Genomic DNA, 18,106 nt, shown 5'->3' on the forward strand with positions numbered 1-18,106 from the left:
ACATAGTAAATTGACATTTCCTCAATTGCCTTCTCCAGTCTCCAAACTTCAGGGTTATGCCTGCTTTCAGTACACAGACATCAGTAATATTAATTTCTGATTCAATAATTTGGGAGAAATTATCCGCATATTCACTCAGCAGTCCGATGAAAGTACTACTTCTGGTCATTTGATGCGTCTGATGTTTTTGTGCCCAGAGCCAAACCTTTGAAAACGCAAATTGCAGAGCAAAATAACCATTTTGATGTCAAACTTCATGACAGCAGGCTTCTCAAATTGGTGTTGATATGCAAATGTACCCTGCAACAGGAAATTATGTTGCTCCACGGTGTCTTTAGATGAATGTCATGCCACTGTGGTGGAATGTGCAAAACGACGTGTGGAGATATAAACATTAGCGTGACAGATATAAATGAATGGAAATATATGCTGCAATTGCATTTCCCATTGACTTAAAAACAAAAGGCAAACCTTGCCAATTGGAATAAAAAACCTCATGCAGCATTTATAAATGGTACTGTCAAAAAACTTTAGGCTACATACAGAATCATACTAGTCATACAAATTGCCACTTCATTACAGTTTTTTAATGTAAGTATTTAAATTAAAACGTAAAGTTTTAAGTGAAAAGGTGTTTATATCATTCCTAGAGCGTGTCTTCTTTGAATACATAATCCTAGCTGTTCAAAAGTTAAATCAGATAGGGCCTCTACGTGATATGTTGTTGCGGGAAAACGTCTCTCCTTTGATGGAGTGCAGATTAATCAGATATCATGGCCTGCTGTGTCTCTGTGAAGTCAAAACTCAGGCACAAACCCTTCCATCAAACTCACCAGTTCAAAGCTCTTGACAATAAGTAAAAACTAAAAAATCTAAGTAGATAAGAACATAAGCTTGAGACAATAACAGCACAGCACTTCTTGTCCAGTTAAGAGACTTCATTACAGGACTTTTTATTAATAATAATGGTAATACATGGATGCGACTTTAAAGGTATTGGCTTAAAGCTATGACATCATCATACGCAGCTGGGCGACTTCCTGCTTACGGACAACAACAACAAAATGAATATCTTCAAAGAGTGTCGCTATTGACTGTCTCCAATGTTGGTATGACTCATGGGAAGGCATACATTGGAAAGATCTAACAGTGGCAGTCTGGGCAGATATGCATTTTGTTTTTGATAACTAAGTAGGAAGTAGCCCCTTATCTTAAAACACTGTACATGAGATGTTGTCTGGCACTGCAGAGGAAATATGAACAAGCAAACTCACAAACTATACCTCACTGTTCATGAGTGGTAATGTGAATGTTTTGAGGCCTAATAGAAACAAAAACCTTTTGGTATTTGTTATTGCAAGAAATACAAAGCGGTGAGTTCAACTGGGCTGGTCTTCTACATGTGAAGTTGACCCTCCTCAAGTCTACAAGGGGATTTTACAGTATAACCATATTTCCCAAGAAGCAAAACAGAACCTTGAACTGAAGTTATACCAAAGTACAGTAGTATATGGATTTCTTCAGATTTTCTATAGTTGAAAGTGAATAAAAAATACTTTCAACTGTAGAAATCCATATACTGCTGTACTTCGGTAACACTTCAGTTAAAGGTTCTGTTTTGCTTATTTCTCCTTTGTTATATTGTGAAAACTCCCTCCAGCTTTAGAAAAGCAATAACCTGAAACACACTTGATTACTCTCCGCCTGCAGGAATGACTTTGATCTTGATGCTGTAATTCAACGTTCCTAGTCCCAGTGACATATTCTTCCTATACAGCTGGATAACATGGTGTTTGAAGTACAGCAGTGAAAGGGAGGCTAGTTAAAAACAAGTCATCACATACACTGAGTGTACAAAACATTAAGAACACCTTCCTAATATTGAGTTGCACCCCACCCTTTTGTCCTGAGAACACCCTCAATTTGTCGGGGCATGGATTCTACAAGGTGTCGAAAGCATTCCACAGGGATGCTGGCCCATGTTGACGGCAATGCTTCTCACAGTTGTGTCAAGTTGGCTGGATGCCCTTTGGGTGGTGGACTATTCTTGATACACATGGGAAACTGTTGAGTGTGAAAACCCCAGCAGCGTTTCAGTTCTTGACACAAACCGGTGCGCCTGGCACCTACTACCATACCCCGTTCAAAGGCACTTAAATCTTTAGTCTTGCACATTCATCCTCTGAATGGCTCACATACACAATCCATATCTCAATTTTCTCAAGGCTTAAAAATCCTTCTTAAAATCCTTCTTCTCCTCCCCTTCATCTACACTGATTGAAGTGGATTTACCAAGTAACATCAATAAGGGATCATAGCTTTCACCTGAATTCTCCTGGTCAGTCACGGAAAAAGCAGGGGTTCATCATGTTTTGTGCACTCATTGTATATTTGAAGTGTCAAACAACAAACTTGACTTTTTGAAAATGTTTTGAGTCCCACATTTTTGGGGGGCTTGCTGTTTTGCAAGTTATTTTGGCAGTTATATGGGCCACATATCAGTTTGCAAACAATGTAAAAAAATATATAGATATTATAATTGAGTTAATAAAGCCTCCATACAAACATGGTCTCTTTTTTGCTTTTTGAGTAAGCTAGCTTCAAAATGCAGGTGTTTCAGCCTAGCTCAGTGCTTTCTGTGGTGGTGGGGAAGCCAGCGGAAAAGCATAGGCATTGTTAATTTTCTCTAGTTGCGCCGTTGATTGGATCTAGTTGATTGGCTCAGTGTTCTGTCACTCATGGGGACTGCCAAATCTAAGGGTAGACCTAAAAAATTCAAACCCCTGTGGTGCAACCATATCGGTGCTCATCGGCCATTGGACATAAACATTACAAAATGGAAATCGCAAATTCCAACAATGAGTGGTTTGGAAGGCATCAGTGGCTAACTGCAAGCATTGCAAAGCAGTCAGTAGACTGCTATTCAGTAGAGTGGATTTGTAGTCCCAATTCTGGGTTTAAGGGTCTCTTTTCCAAACGTAAAATGATGAACATTAAACATTGGCCATCCAGCATGGTTTCTGCCGCGCTCAAAACAACTGTTAACTCGGTACTGGGAAATCTGACTTCAATGAGTTCAGGACAACTGGGAACTCGGAAAAAAACAAGGTCCAATCATGATGACGTCAGCTTTAGGAAGAGGCCCGAGTTCCCGACTTACAATTCCGAGTTGGATGACCGTTCAAAACGTATTTCGCCAGTCGGAGCTCGTTTTTTCCCGAGTTCCCAGTTGTCTTGAAAGCACCATCAATCCAGGGAATGCCAGACTTTGATGACAAAGTTTGATGACAAAATTTGCCCACGAAGGGCCACTGGCCACCTTCCTGTTCAAGTGAGCACAACAAGGTGAGTCCAAAAATGTATTATATGCCGCTGCATAAATTATGTAATTTGCCAGGGAGATATGTATACTGCAGCTAAGAAAGTAATATGTTGTGTAGTAAGCTGTTAGTAGCCCATGTGCCTCACCGTAATAAATTGGTCTATTTCCCCCCCTTAATTTCGTCTACTGTTTTGACTTGGTTGTGCACATGTAGTCTATAACATGTTTTAGAGAAATGTAATCATTGGATATTGTAAGAGCTTTCATGGTCTGCTTATATGCCCCCTTTATGAATGAACTGTTTCGCTGCCAGACAAGGCTCCGCTGATAGCCAGGTGTAGCAGTGGTAAGGTGTTGGGACTGATGTTGTGTTCTCTGCTGTTGGGACAGCTTTTTGTAGCCCCTAACAATTTGTGGGCACCGTTTGTCACCATTATAGTTCAATTCATGTATTGTTTAGTGTTGTGTTGTATTGTGTAGGGGCTTTGCTGGCATGCATCCCCCCCAAAATGTTTTGGGTTTTGCCCCACCAAGAATCGCCACTGGTCATGATCAACAGCCAAACTGTATCAACATGTTTCATGCAAAACAACACGTTTGGTTGTATCATCGCCTACCAGAACCGTACTGTGCTGACTCAAAAATATTTTATTTTGACGTGCGTAACCAGTTCAGCTTGGCTTGACTCAGTTTGGTTTGGCTCAATGGTATGAAATGGGTAAAACTGTTGTTTTACAACAATCCTAATGCATAGTTGACATTGTCCAGCACAAGAAAACTATGTGATTGGCTAACAAACAACAGACAATCGTGTTGTCAACCTGTCCAATGTGAATCCAAGAAGGAATGATATCCAAAGGCCATAGATCTAGTAGTACCCTTTGTAGTCTGTTAAAGCTGCCCATATATTAATTCTATCTTATATCATCGATGTTTTCTCACACAGTAAAGAGCAAGCTATATTATAGGCAACACTGATACAGCTAATGCGGGTTTTGCTCTCCTTTTGATACAGGCTTCATTCCACTAGACGACGAGTGGCGCACATGCAAAGGTTAAGTAGGATTTATGCTAATGCTAGAGACGCTACCAGAATGCACAGCACACAGAACAAAACACTACTTCCCCTCTCGCTCTCCTTCTATATCTTGTCAAAACAAAGCCTAAATTCATTTACAACCTTCACGACTCACCTCCTTTAGTGTTTTTCTTCATAAATAGATTTTAAACACAATGGTGGTCGTTCTATAGTAAGTCCATGTTTCTAACATTCTGTATACAGTAAGTAGAGCGGGTCAAGTGCAGACGCCTGCCAGGATCCACAACTGGCAGCTTCATTAAATAGTACCTATAAAACACCAGTCTCAACGTCAACAGTGAAGGGCAACTCCAGGATGCTGGCCTTCTAGGCAGAGTTCCTCAGTCCAATGTCTGTATTCTTTTGCCAATCTTAATCTTTTGCTGGTCAGTCTGAGATATGCAACTCTGCCTAAGAAGCCATCATCCCGGAGTCGCCTCTTCACTGTTGACGTTGAGACTGGTGTTATGCAGGTACTATTTAATGAAAGCTGTCAGTTGAGGACTTGTGAGGTGTCTGTTTCTCAACCTAGACACTCTAATGTACTTGTCCTCTTGCTCAGTTGTGCTCCGGGGCCTCCCACTTCTCTTTCTATTCTGAGTAAAGCCAATTTGCGCTGTTCTGTGAAGGGAGTAGTACACAGCGGTGTACGAGATCTTCAGTTTCCTAGCAATTTCTCACATGGAATAGCCTTCATTTCTCAGAACAAGAATAGACTGATGAGTTTCAGAAGAAAGTTCTTTGTTTCTGGTAATTTTGAGCCTGTAATCGAACCCACAAATGCTGATGCTCCAGATAGACAACTAGTCTAAAGAAGGCCAGTTTTATTGCTTTTTTAATCAGACAATAGTTTTCAGATTTGCTAACATAATTGCAAAAGGGTTTTCTAATGATCAATTAACCTTTTAAAATGATACACTTGGATTAGCTAACACAACGTGCCATTGGAACACAGGCGTGATGGTTGCTGATAATGGCCCTATGTACGTATGTAAGTAGATATTACATAAAAATCTGCTGTTTCCAGCTACAATAGTCATTTACAACATTAAAACTGTCTACATTGTATTGCTGATAAATTTGATGTTATTTTAAATGGACAAAAAATTGCTTTTCTTCCACAAACAAGGACATTTCTCAGTGACCCCAAACTTTTGAACGGTAGTGTATATATACAGTCCCAGTCAAAAGTTAGGACACACCGACTCATTCAAGGGTTTTTCTTTAGTTTTACTGTCGACCAGCTTCATGAGGAAAGCTTTTCCAACAGTCTTGAAGGAGTTCCCACATATGCTGAGCTTGGCTGCTTTTCCTTCACTCTGCGGTCCAACTCTTCACAAACCATTGCAATTTGGTTGAGGTCGGGTGATTGTGGAGGCTAGGTCAATCCATCACTCTCCTTCTTGGTCAAATAGCCCATACACAGCCTGAAGGTGTGTTGGGTCATTGTCGTGTTTAAAAACAAATGATTGCCCCACTAAGCTCAAACCAGATGTGATGTATTTTCTTAACTCTATTCCCTGAACTGCATTGTTGGTTAAGGGCTTGTAAGTAAGCATTTCACAGTAAGGTCTACACCTGTTCTATTCGGCGTATGTGACAAATACATCTCAAATTTGGACTCATCAGACCAAAGGACAAATTTCCACCGGTCTAATGTCCATTGCTCGTGTTTCTTGGCCCAAGCAAGTGTCATCTTCTTATTGGTGTCTTTTAGTAGTGGTTTCTTTGCAGCAATTCGACCATGAAGGCCTGATTCATGCAGTCTCAACTGAACAGTGGATGTTGAGATGCTGCAGAATCCTGTGTAAGACATGCTGGTTAATTGTGCTTTGAATTCTAAATAAGTCACTGATAGTGTCACCAGCAAGGCACGCCCACACCATCCTACATGCTTCACGGTGGGAACCACACATGCAGGGATCATCTGTTCACCTACTCTGTGTCTTACAAAGACACAGCAGTTGGAACCAAAAATCTAAAATTTGGACTCATCAGACCAAAGGACAGATTTCCACCGGTCTAATGTCCATTGCTTGTGTTTCTTGGCCCAAGCAAGTGTCATCTTCTTATTGCTGTCATTTTGTAGTGGTTTCTTTGCAGCACTTTGACCATGAAGGCCTTATTCACTCAGTCTCCTCTGAACAGTTGATGTTGAGATGTGTATGTTACTTGAACTCTGTGAAGCATTTATTTGGGCTGCAATTTCTGAGGCTGGTAACTCTAATGATCTTATCCTCTGCAGCGGAGGTAACTCTGGGTCTTCCTTTCCTATGGCGCTCCTCATGAGTGCCGGTTTCATCATAGCGCCTGATGCGACTGCACTTGTAGCAACTTTCAACGTTTTTGAAATTTTCCGGATTGACTGACCTTCGTCTTAAGCGTAATGATCAACAGTCATTTCTCGTTGCTTATTTGAGCTGTTCTTGCCATAATATGGACTTGGTCTTATACCAAATAGTGCTATCTTCTGTATACCACCCCTAACTTATCACAACACAACTGATATGCTCAAACGTATTAAAAAGGAATGAAATTCCACAAATGAACTTTTAACAAGACACACCTGTTAATTGAAAGGCATTCCAGGTGACTACCTCACAAGGCTGGTTGAGAGAATGCCAAGAGTGTGCAAAGTCATCATGGCAAAGCGTGGCAACTTTGAAGAATCTAAAATATATTTTGATTTGTTTGACACTTTTTTGGTTACTACATGATTCCATATGTGTTATTTCATAGTTTTGATGTCTTCACTATTATTCTACAATGTAGAAAATAGTAAAAATAAAGAAAAGCCCTTGAATGAGTAGGTCTGTCCCAAATTTTGATTGGTACCGTATTTATTTGTACTTATACTCCAGAATCCAACATTACTCATCCTAATATTTCAATATTTCTTAATTCCATTCTTTAACTTTTTAGATTTGTGTGTATTATTGTGTATTGTTAGATATTACTGAACGGTTGGAGCTATAAACACAAGCCTTTTGCTACACCCGCAATACACCCGCAATGCTTACTTACAAGCCCTTAACAAACAATGCAGTTCAAGAAATAGAGTTAAGAAAATATTTTATAAATAAACTAACGTAAAGAATAAAATAAAAGTAATACAAAAAAAACAATAACGAGGCTATCTATAGGGGGTACCGGTACCAAGTCAATGTGAGGGGGTAGCAGAGAGAACATTCTATTACTTGGGTGCCTGGAGTCTTTGACAATTGTTAGGGCCTTCCTCTGACACCGCCTAGTATATAGGTCCTGGATGGCAGGAAGGTTGGCCCCAGTGATGTACTGGGCTGTATGCACTACCCTCTGTAGCGCCTTACAGTCGGCTGCTGAGCAGTTGCCATATCAGGTGGTGATGCAACTGGTCAGGATGCTCTCCCTGGTGCAGCTATATAACTTTTTGAGGATTCTGGGGACCCATGCCAAATCTTTTCAGTCTCCCGAGGGGGAAAAGACATTGTCGTGTGTGGTGGCTAATTTCTGCATTACCAAATGAGGAGAGTTACAAACTTCACACACCAGTCAGACTTATATTTAAACTACATCTTTAATAATAAGAGCTTTGCAAAAGCACTTTGACTTTCAATGATGCGCCATCTCTAATGAACCATTGAAAGTGACAACACAAAGGTACAAAGAGCTTTTATAGCCAAGATACACCCCTCTCAACGTACATGACGAACCACAGATCTTAGAAACAGTTCACAAAGGGACTTTATATTTGAGAAAGGAGTATCCCTTAGCCAGATAACATTAGCTATAAATTATCGTTCAGTTTGGTCCCTATGACGAGGGTCTAATCTCGTTCCTGGTACTTCATAGTACCTAAACACCAACTCATCCAATGGCATATATCAATTGTCAACTCTAGATACTCCCATCTCAAGTAAACCCCCTCTTGATCCCACTCCTGGACAAGCTCGCTGAGGGGAGTGACTTGCGCACAGACATTGTGGAGATAAGTAATTGGTAGAGGTTGACCGATTATGATTTTTTTTCTCGCCGCCGATACCGATTATTGGGGGCCCCAAAAAGCCGATACCGATTAATCGGCCATTGTTTTTATTTTTTATTTTTTATAATGACAATTACAACAATACTGAATGAACACTTATTTTAACTTAATATAATACATCAATAAAATCAATTTAGCCTCAAATAAATAATGAAACATGTTCAATTTGGTTTAACCTGTTAGGGCTAGGGGGCAGTATTGACACGGCCGGATAAAAAACGTACCCGATTTAATCTGATTACTACTCCTGCCCAGTATCTAGAATATGCATATAATTATTGGCTTTGGATAGAAAACACCCTAAAGTTTCTAAAACTGTTTGAATGGTGTCTGTGAGTATAACAGAACTCATATGGCAGGCCAAAACCTGAGAAGATTCCATGCAGGAAGTGGCCTGTCTGACAAATTGTGTTTCATCTTGGCTGTTTTTATTGAAGAATGAGGATCTTTGCAATAATGTGACACTTCCTACGGCTCCCATAGGCTCTCAGAGCCCGGGAAAAAGCTGAACGATATCGAGGCAGCCTCTGGCTGAAACACATTATCGCTTTTGGCAAGTGGCCGATCAGAGTACTATGGGCTTAGGCGCGTGCCCGAGTCGACCGAATGCTTTATTTTCTTTCGTCTGTTTACCTAAACGCAGATTCCCGGTCAGAATATTATCGCTTTTTTATGAGAAAAATGGCATAAAAATTGATTTTAAACAGCGGTTGACATGCTTCGAAGTACGGTAATGGAATATTTAGAATTTTTTTGTCACGAATTGCGCCATGCTCGTCACCCTTATTTACCCTTTCGGATAGTGTCTTGAACGCACGAACAAAACGCCGCTGTTTGGATATAACTATGGATTATTTTGAACCAAACCAACATTTGTTATTGAAGTAGAAGTCCTGGGAGTGCATTCTGACGAAGACAGCAAAGGTAATAACATTTTTCTTATAGTAACTCTGACTTTGATGAGTGCTAAACTTGCTGGGTGTCTAAATAGCTAGCCCTGTGATGCCGGGCTATCTACTGAGAATATTGCAAAATGTGCTTTCACCGAAAAGCTATTTTAAAATCGGACATATCGAGTGCATAGAGGAGTTCTGTATCTATAATTCTTAAAATAATTGTTATGCTTTTTGTGAACGTTTATCGTGAGTAATTTAGTAAATTCACCGGCAGTGTTCGGTGGGAATGCTAGTCACATGCTAGTCACATGCTAATGTAAAAAGCTGGTTTTTGATATAAATATGAACTTGATTGAACAAAACATGCATGTATTGTATAACATAATGTCCTAGGGTTGTCATCTGATGAAGATCATCAAAGGTTAGTGCTACATTTAGCTGTGGTTTGGGTTTATGTGACATTATATGCTAGCTTGAAAAATGGGTGTCTGATTATTTCTGGCTGGGTACTCTGCTGACATAATCTAATATTTTGCTTTCGTTGTAAAGCCTTTTTGAAATCGGACAGTGTGGTTAGATTAACGAGAGTCTTATCTTTAAAATGGTGTAAAATAGTCATATGTTTGAAAAATTGATGTTTTTGCATTTTTGAGGAATTTGAATAACGCGCCACGGGATTACACTGGCTGTTGAGTAGGTGGGACGCAAGCGAAACGCACGAAAGTGCTGTTTGAATGAATGCTTACGAGCCTGCTGCTGCCTATCACCGCTCAGTCAGACTGCTCTATCAAATCATAGACTTAATTATAATATAATAAACAAACAGAAATACGAGCCTTAGGTCATTAATATGGTCGAATCTGGAAGCTATCATCTCGAAAAAACAAAACGTTTTTCCTTTCAGTGAAATACGGAACCGTTACGTATTTTATCGGACGGGTGGCATCCCTAAGTCTAAATATTCCTGTTACATTACACAACCTTCAATGGTATGTCATAATTACGTAAAATTCTGGCAAATTAGTTCGCAACGAGCCAGGCGGCCCAAACTGTTGCATATACCCTGACTCTGCGTGCAATGAAAGCAAGAGAAGTGACACAATTTCACCTGGTTAATATTGCCTGCTAACCTGGATTTCTTTTAGCTAAATATGCAGGTTTAAAAATATATACTTCTGTGTATTGATTTTAAGAAAGGCATTGATGTTTATGGTTAGGTACAGTCGTGCAATGATTGTGATTTTTTCGTAAATGCGCTTTTGTTAAATCATCCCCCGTTTGGCGAAGTCGGCTGTCTTTGTTAGGAAGAAATAGTCTTCACAGTTCGCAACGAGCCAGGCAGCCCAAACTGCTGCATATACCCTGACTCTGTTGCAAGAGAAGTGACATATTTTCCCTAGTTAAAAGAAATTCATGTTAGCAGGCAATATTAACTAAATATGCAGGTTTAAAAATATATACTTGTGTATTGATTTTAAGAAAGGCATTGATGTTTATGGTTAGGTACACGTTGGAGCAACGTGTACCTAAGCGATTATATGCAACGCAGGACAGGCTAGATAAACTAGTAATATCAACAACCATGTGTAGTTAACTAGTGATTATGATTGATTGATTGTTTTTTATAAAATAAGTTTAATGCTAGCTAGCAACTTACCTTGGCTTCTTACTGCATTCGCGTAACAGGCAGGCTCCTCGTGGAGTGCAATGTAAAGCAGGTGGTTAGAGCGTTGGACTAGTTAACTGTAAGGTTGCAAGATTGAATCTCCGAGCTGACAAGGTAAAAATCTGTCGTTCTGCCCCTGAACAAGGCAGTTAACCCACCGTTCCTAGGCCGTCATTGAAAATAAGAATGTGTTCTTAACTGACTTGCCTAGTTAAATAAAGGTGTAAAAAAAAAATACCGATTTCCGATTGTTATGAAAACTTGAAATCGGCCCTAATTAATCGGCCATTCCGATTAATCGGTTGACCTCTAGTAATTGGTTCCCCATTAATCACGCCATCCCTTCACATGGTTTAAGAATAGGTAAAGACACATTCACATATGAAGACAATGTTCCATTCTGTCCTCTTCCCTTTCTGATATTCTGCATAGCACCAGGGACATGTGAAAGACAAGCCTGACCTCTCCCCTCTCTGGGCCCCAAGTGACTGAGCACCAGCTGAGGGAAAAGTGCAACTGCCAACACCATAGATCAAAGTGATACAGTCTAATGACAAGTATCTCACATACGCATATTATGCAAATAAAACATCTTAATTATCTATGTTACCCAACTAATTCTGATTCGTCCGCCACACGTGCCCTCTTCACAACTTTCTTGGTGTTTTTGTTTGTTGGGGATGTGGACACCAAGGAACCGCTCCACTTCAGCCCCGTCTATGTGAATGTGGCATGTTCGGCCCTCCTCTTCCTGTAGTCCACGATCATCTCCTTTTTCTTGCTCACGTTGAGGGAGAGGTTCTTATCCTGGCAGCACACTGCCAGGTCTCTGACCTCCTCCCTAAAGGCTGTCTCATCTTTGTCAGTGATCAGGCCTACCACCGTTGTGTCGTCAACAAACTTAATGATGGTGTTGGAGTCGTGTTTGGCCACACAGTCTTGGGTGAACAGGGAGTACAGTAGGGAACTAAGCACACACCCCTGAGGGGCCCCCGTGTTGAGGATCAGCATGTCAGATGTGTTGGTGCCCACCCTTGCCACCTGGGGGCGGCCTATCAGGAAGTCCAGGATCCAGTTGCAGAGAGAGGTGTTTAGTCCCAGGTCCCTTAGCTTAGCAATAAGCTTTGTGGGCACTATGTTGTTGAATGCTGAGCTGTAGTCAAAGAACAGCATTCTCACATAGATGTTTCTTTGGTCCAGGTGGGAAAGGGCAGTGTGGAGTGCTGGAGTGGGTCTAGGGTATGTGAATTGGAGTGAATCTAGCGTTTCCGGGATGATGGTGTTGATGTGAGCCATGACCAGCGTTTCAAAGCACTTCATGGCTACCGACGTGAGTACTACAGGGCGGTAGTTATTTAGGCAGGTTACATTTGCTTTCTGGGGTACAGGGACTATGGTGGTCTGCTTGAAACGTGTAGGTATTACAGTCTCGGTCAGGGACAGGTTGAAAATGTCAGTGAAGGCACTTGCCTGCTCTGAGTACACGTCCTGGTAATCCGTCTGGACTCGCGGCCGCTACGGAGAGTGTGATCACACAGCCATCTGGAATAGCTAGTGCTCTCATGCATGCTTCAGTGTTGCTTGCATCCAATCGAGCATAAAAGGCATTTAGCCCTTCTGGCAGGCTCGCGTCACTGGGCAGCTTGCGGCTGGGTTTCCCTTTGTAGTCCGTAATAGTTTGCGGACTACAAAGTCCGATGGATAAAAAAGTGTGACGGTATAGCAGGAACAGTGGTCAAAACCTGGTACTTTCACCAGTAATAGCCAGACAGCATTGAGCTAAACTGAGTGAACTCAATGGTGAATGGTCCTGGCGCAACAACAAAAAAGTGTCAAGGGAAGACATTTTGGATTTGGCTTTACTCCTATCACATCACATCGAGAGAAATACGTCATTCACAGAAACAACTTCAATTGTTGCATTTCGTTGTGTTGTTGTCCTCCTGTGGCTAGCTAGCTAAAATTATCCCTTTCCTAAATTAGCCATGGATGGAGATAGGGATTTGGACCTGTGGTTTTACTTCATTCTCCGTATTGGCCAATGATTACCGTAATTTCCGGACTATTAAGCGCACCTGAATATGAGCCGCACCCACTGAATTTTAAAAAGGTATTATTTTGAACATCAATAAGCCGCAGGTGCCTACCGGTACATTGAAACAAATGAACTTTACACAGGCTTTAACGAAACACGGCTTGTAACAAAAATAAATAGGCTTTAACGAAACACGGCTTGTAACAAAAATAAATAGGCTTTAACGAAGCACGGCTTGTAACAAAAATAAATAGTCTTTAACGAAACACGGCTTGTAACAACAACAAAAAAATTCTGTAAACAGTAGCCTACCAAGAAAGTCATTGGTCACTATCTTCCTCCTCCTGTGCACTGAAACCACTGAAGTCCTCTCCTTCGGTGTCGGAGTTGAATAGCCTCAGAATTGCTTCATCCGATATTGGATCGTTTTCATTGTCGCTCTCGTCACTTTCATCCGGAGACAAATCCCCCGCTGAGCCCTCTTCAACACGCAGCAGTCCAGCCTTTCGAAACCCGTTGATGATAGTGGATTTTTTGACAATGCTCCACGCTGTCAGGACCCACAAATTTGAAAGCGGGAAAAATCCATATTTTAGCCGCGTCATTGTTTAAGCCGCGAAGTTCAAAGTGTGGGAAAAAAGTTGCGGCTTATAGTCCAGAATTTACGGCATAATGGCGATTCTGATCCAACCAGAAATTCATACATTGTGCCCCTGGACTGAGAGGATGGAAGTTCAATATGTAGCGAGATGTAGAAGGCTAATGTTAAATAGCTAACGTTGCCCATAAAAAGGAAGTTAGGTTAGTGAGAAGGCATTTTGGCCAGGTAGCCTAGGACAACAAAAATAAAAGTGTGTACTGTATGACAGAGTCATAGACCGTTTCGTCAACATGAAAGAGAGGAGGATGGCATTGCCGTTTCTCTACCGGTAGGGTGAGCCAACATGTTTTTTCTACTTGCACGAACACACACACACACACACACACACACACACACACACACACACACACACACAAATCAGAACCATGGACAGACACATCATATTTAGTTTACGTTGATTGGACTAAATTGTTTTTAGTATTGTTTATTTGTCACTGTATTAGACTAAGCATAGGTGATTTGATGATGTTGAAATGTTGAAGTTGAAATGGTGCTCTACGTGGTTCTAAATCAATAGTTGTTTAGTAGTCCGGAAAAGTCGGAAACAATAACTTGCTTGACCGTGCTGTAGGGCATGCAACTGTTTGTTACATGCAATATGCTTTGTGGACTTCGCCGGAGGTAGCTCTCCGGTTTTGTGATGAAATAAAGGTGTGATTGAATTTATTCAAGGCACATGAACTAATAGGTTATAAAGCAAACAATTCAATTATATGGCTTTTTTTCCTACCTTGGCTTCCCCAGTGATTTTACCCACACACCACTATTGACTTTCACATTACTATATGGTAAATAATGCAAGCGACTTAATTAATCATTTCTCTCAACATGGAAAAAAATCATTACCATATTCACAGGGAATACATTACAAAGTATGGAGAAGCAATACTCCAAGCCACAGATTCATACGACTTGTCAAACATAGAGAACTGATACTACATACTGTTTTTTTGTGGTGGGATTGGCATGGGGTGTGGGAGGTTTTATTCCTCATGTCTTACTCATTGGTAGGAAGAAGTTTGGTCCAAATCGGATGTTACAGTAGGTACTATATTTAATTAAAATTATCTGAATCCTATAAATTAAAATGGCCAATTTGGGTTCAATTAATTTATCCAAGATAAAATATTTCAGCAAAAGAATGTTTCAGGATTGCCAAACGTACCTGTTTCTAACTACAATAACATTTTCAGAAGAATCTGAGATGATGGGTGTCATGGCTTGCTGAAATGACATGGAACGACTCTGATACCACACATCAAGAGATTTATGAATTGGTGACACTGGGACTGTAGAATAAAGCATACAATGGGCCTAGGCTTACATGATGATACTATGTGTATTACATGTCATATCTATCACAGCAATTGTTGGAATGGCATGTCTCATTTATCACATGACAGCATCCATTACAGTATCTTGTAATTGTAATTTCCGATTATTCAGGTCATTAACTCTGCTTATTTTATGGCCATGTTCAAAAACTAAATTTGTTGTTGGAGGAATTATGGTTCTGGTAAGTAGAGTATTCAAAACTATTGTAGGGTATTGTACCTCTAACTTTACCTCATCCAGACCTTAACAATAATTCATAAAACACTATTCATAAGGTTGAAAATAGGGCTTGACAATACACCTTCAAAAAACAGGTATTGACGAATTAGGCTACATTATAACTGAGACCAGGTAGGGATTATACAATCCCTAATAGCTAACATATGTTCAAATGAGACATTGTTTATAGCAGCAGTGCAGAGCTGTTACCAAGGCAAAGGGTGGCTACTTTGAAGAATCTCAAATATACACTGCTCAAAAAAATAAAGGGAACACTTAAACAACACAATGTAACTCCAAGTCAATCACACTTCTGTGAAATCAAACTGTCCACTTAGGAAGCAACACTGATTGACAATACATTTCACATGCTGTTGTGCAAATGGAATAGACAACAGGTGGAAATTATAGGCAATTAGCAAGACACCCCCAATAAAGGAGTGGTTCTGCAGGTGGGGACCACAGACCACTTCTCAGTTCCTATGCTTCCTGGCTGATGTTTTGGTCACTTTTGAATGCTGGCGGTGCTTTCACTCTAGTGGTAGCATGAGACGGAGTCTACAACAAACACAAGTGGCTCAGGTAGTGCAGCTCATCCAGGATGGCACATCAATACGAGCTGTGGCAAGAAGGTTTGCTGTGTCTGTCAGCGTAGTGTCCAGAGCATGGAGGCGCTACCAGGAGACAGGCCAGTACATCAGGAGACGTGGAGGAGGCCGTAGGAGGGCAACAACCCAGCAGCAGGACCGCTACCTCCGCCTTTGTGCAAGGAGGAGCAGGAGAAGCACTGCCAGAGCCCTGCAAAATGACCTACAGCAGGCCACAAATGTGCATGTGTCTGCTTACAGCCCAACACTGTGCAGGACGTTTGGCATTTGCCAGAGAACACCAAGATTGGCAAATTCGCCACTGGCGCCCTGTGCTCTTCACAGATGAAAGCAGGTTCACACTGAGCACGTGACAGACATGACAGAGTCTGGAGACGCCGTGGAGATCGTTCTGCTGCCTGCAACATCCTCCAGCATGATCGGTTTGGCGGTGGGTCAGTCATGGTGTGGGGTGGAATTTCTTTGGGGGGCCACACAGCCCTCCATGTGCTCGCCAGAGGTAGCCTGACTGCCATTAGGTACCGAGATGAGATCCTCAGACCCCTTGTGAGACCATATGCTGGTGCGGTTAGCCCTGGGTTCCTCCTAATGCAAGACAATGCTAGACCTCATGTGGCTGGAGTGTGTCAGCAGTTCCTGCAAGAGGAAGGCATTGATGCTATGGACTCGCCCGCCCGTTCCCCAGACCTGAATCCAATTGAGCACATCTGGGACATCATGTCTCGCTCCATCCACCAACGCCACGTTGCACCACAGACTGTCCAGGAATTGGCGGATGCTTTAGTCCAGGTCTGGGAGGAGATCCCTCAGGAGACCATCCGCCACCTCATCAGGAGCATGCCCAGGCGTTGTAGGGAGGTCATACAGGCACGTGGAGGCCACACACACTACTGAGCCTCATTTTGACTTGTTTTAATGACATTACATCAAAGTTGGATCAGCCTGGTGTGGTTTTCCACTTTAATTTTGAGTGTGACTCCAAATCCAGACCACCATGGGTTGATAAATTGGATTTCCATTGATTATTTTTGTGTGATTTTGTTGTCAGCACATTCAGCTATGTAAAGAAAAAAGTATTTAATAAGATTATTTCTTTCATTCAGATCTAGGATGTGTTGTTTAAGTGTTCCCTTTATTTTTTTGAGCAGTATACTTTGATTTGTTTAACACTTCTTTGGTTACTATGTGTTATTTGTCTTCACTATTATTCTACAATGTAGAAAATAGTAAAAATAAAGAAAAACCCTGGAATGAGTAGGTGTGTCCAAACTTTTGACTGGTACTATCACGTTTCAGGTAAAACCCAAATGCAGACTGTGTTGAAGTAACAGTGTTTATTACAGCAACAGGGGTAGGCAAACAACAGGTCAAGGCAGGCAGGGATCGATAATCCAGAGTAGTGGGGCCAAGGTAAAGGATGGCAGGCAGGCTCAGGGTCAGGTCAGGCAGAGGTTGATAATCCAGAGTAGTAGGCAAAGGTACAGGAGGGCAGGCAGGCTCAGGGCAGGCAGAAAATGTCAAAACCAGGAAAACCAGGAACAATAAAGAGACAGGAACAGAGGGGAAAACACTGGTAGGCTTGAAGAAACAAAACGAACTGGTAACAGACAAACAGAGAACACAGGTATAAATACACAGGGGATAATGGGGAAGATGGGCGACACCTGGAGTGGGTGGAGACAAGCACAAAGACAGGTGAAACAGATCAGGGCGTGACAGGTACTGTACACTCAAAGTAAGTATTAAGCTCTATTTTATTTGAAAAGACAAGTAGTTGAATATTTTTTATGTATTTGGAAAGACACTTAGAAAATATTGGAAAAGACTAAAATACACTGACTCAATTATACTCTCATGCATTTAACCCAGGTATTTGTTGTATAGCATAGTATTTGAATAGGTGTTTGAACATACTGCAGCTGACTATTATTATTATTTTTTTTTTACAAATAACGAAATAATCAAATAAAAGTACTTGTTTGAGCTTTGTATTTGAAAATACTCAAATACACCGAAAAAGTGTTTGAAATACCAGATCCTCAAATACACATATATTTGTACCCAAGTCTGATCAGTAGGAAATTTCTTCCACATATTTCCCATTATGCTCTGACTGTTTTCCTACTCATATTGTCAGAGAGCTGGAATAAAAGAAAAGTACAGTATAAGCCTTGCAAAAGTATTCAGACCTGTCACGTATACTCCCTCTCCGGCCTCTAGGTCATCAGGCTGCTGATTATTCCGCACACCTGTCGCCATCAT

Source organism: Salmo salar, chromosome 25 (assembly GCF_965601325.2).
Source record: "Salmo salar chromosome 25, fSalSal1, whole genome shotgun sequence".
NCBI classification, from domain to species: Eukaryota; Metazoa; Chordata; class Actinopteri; order Salmoniformes; family Salmonidae; genus Salmo; species Salmo salar.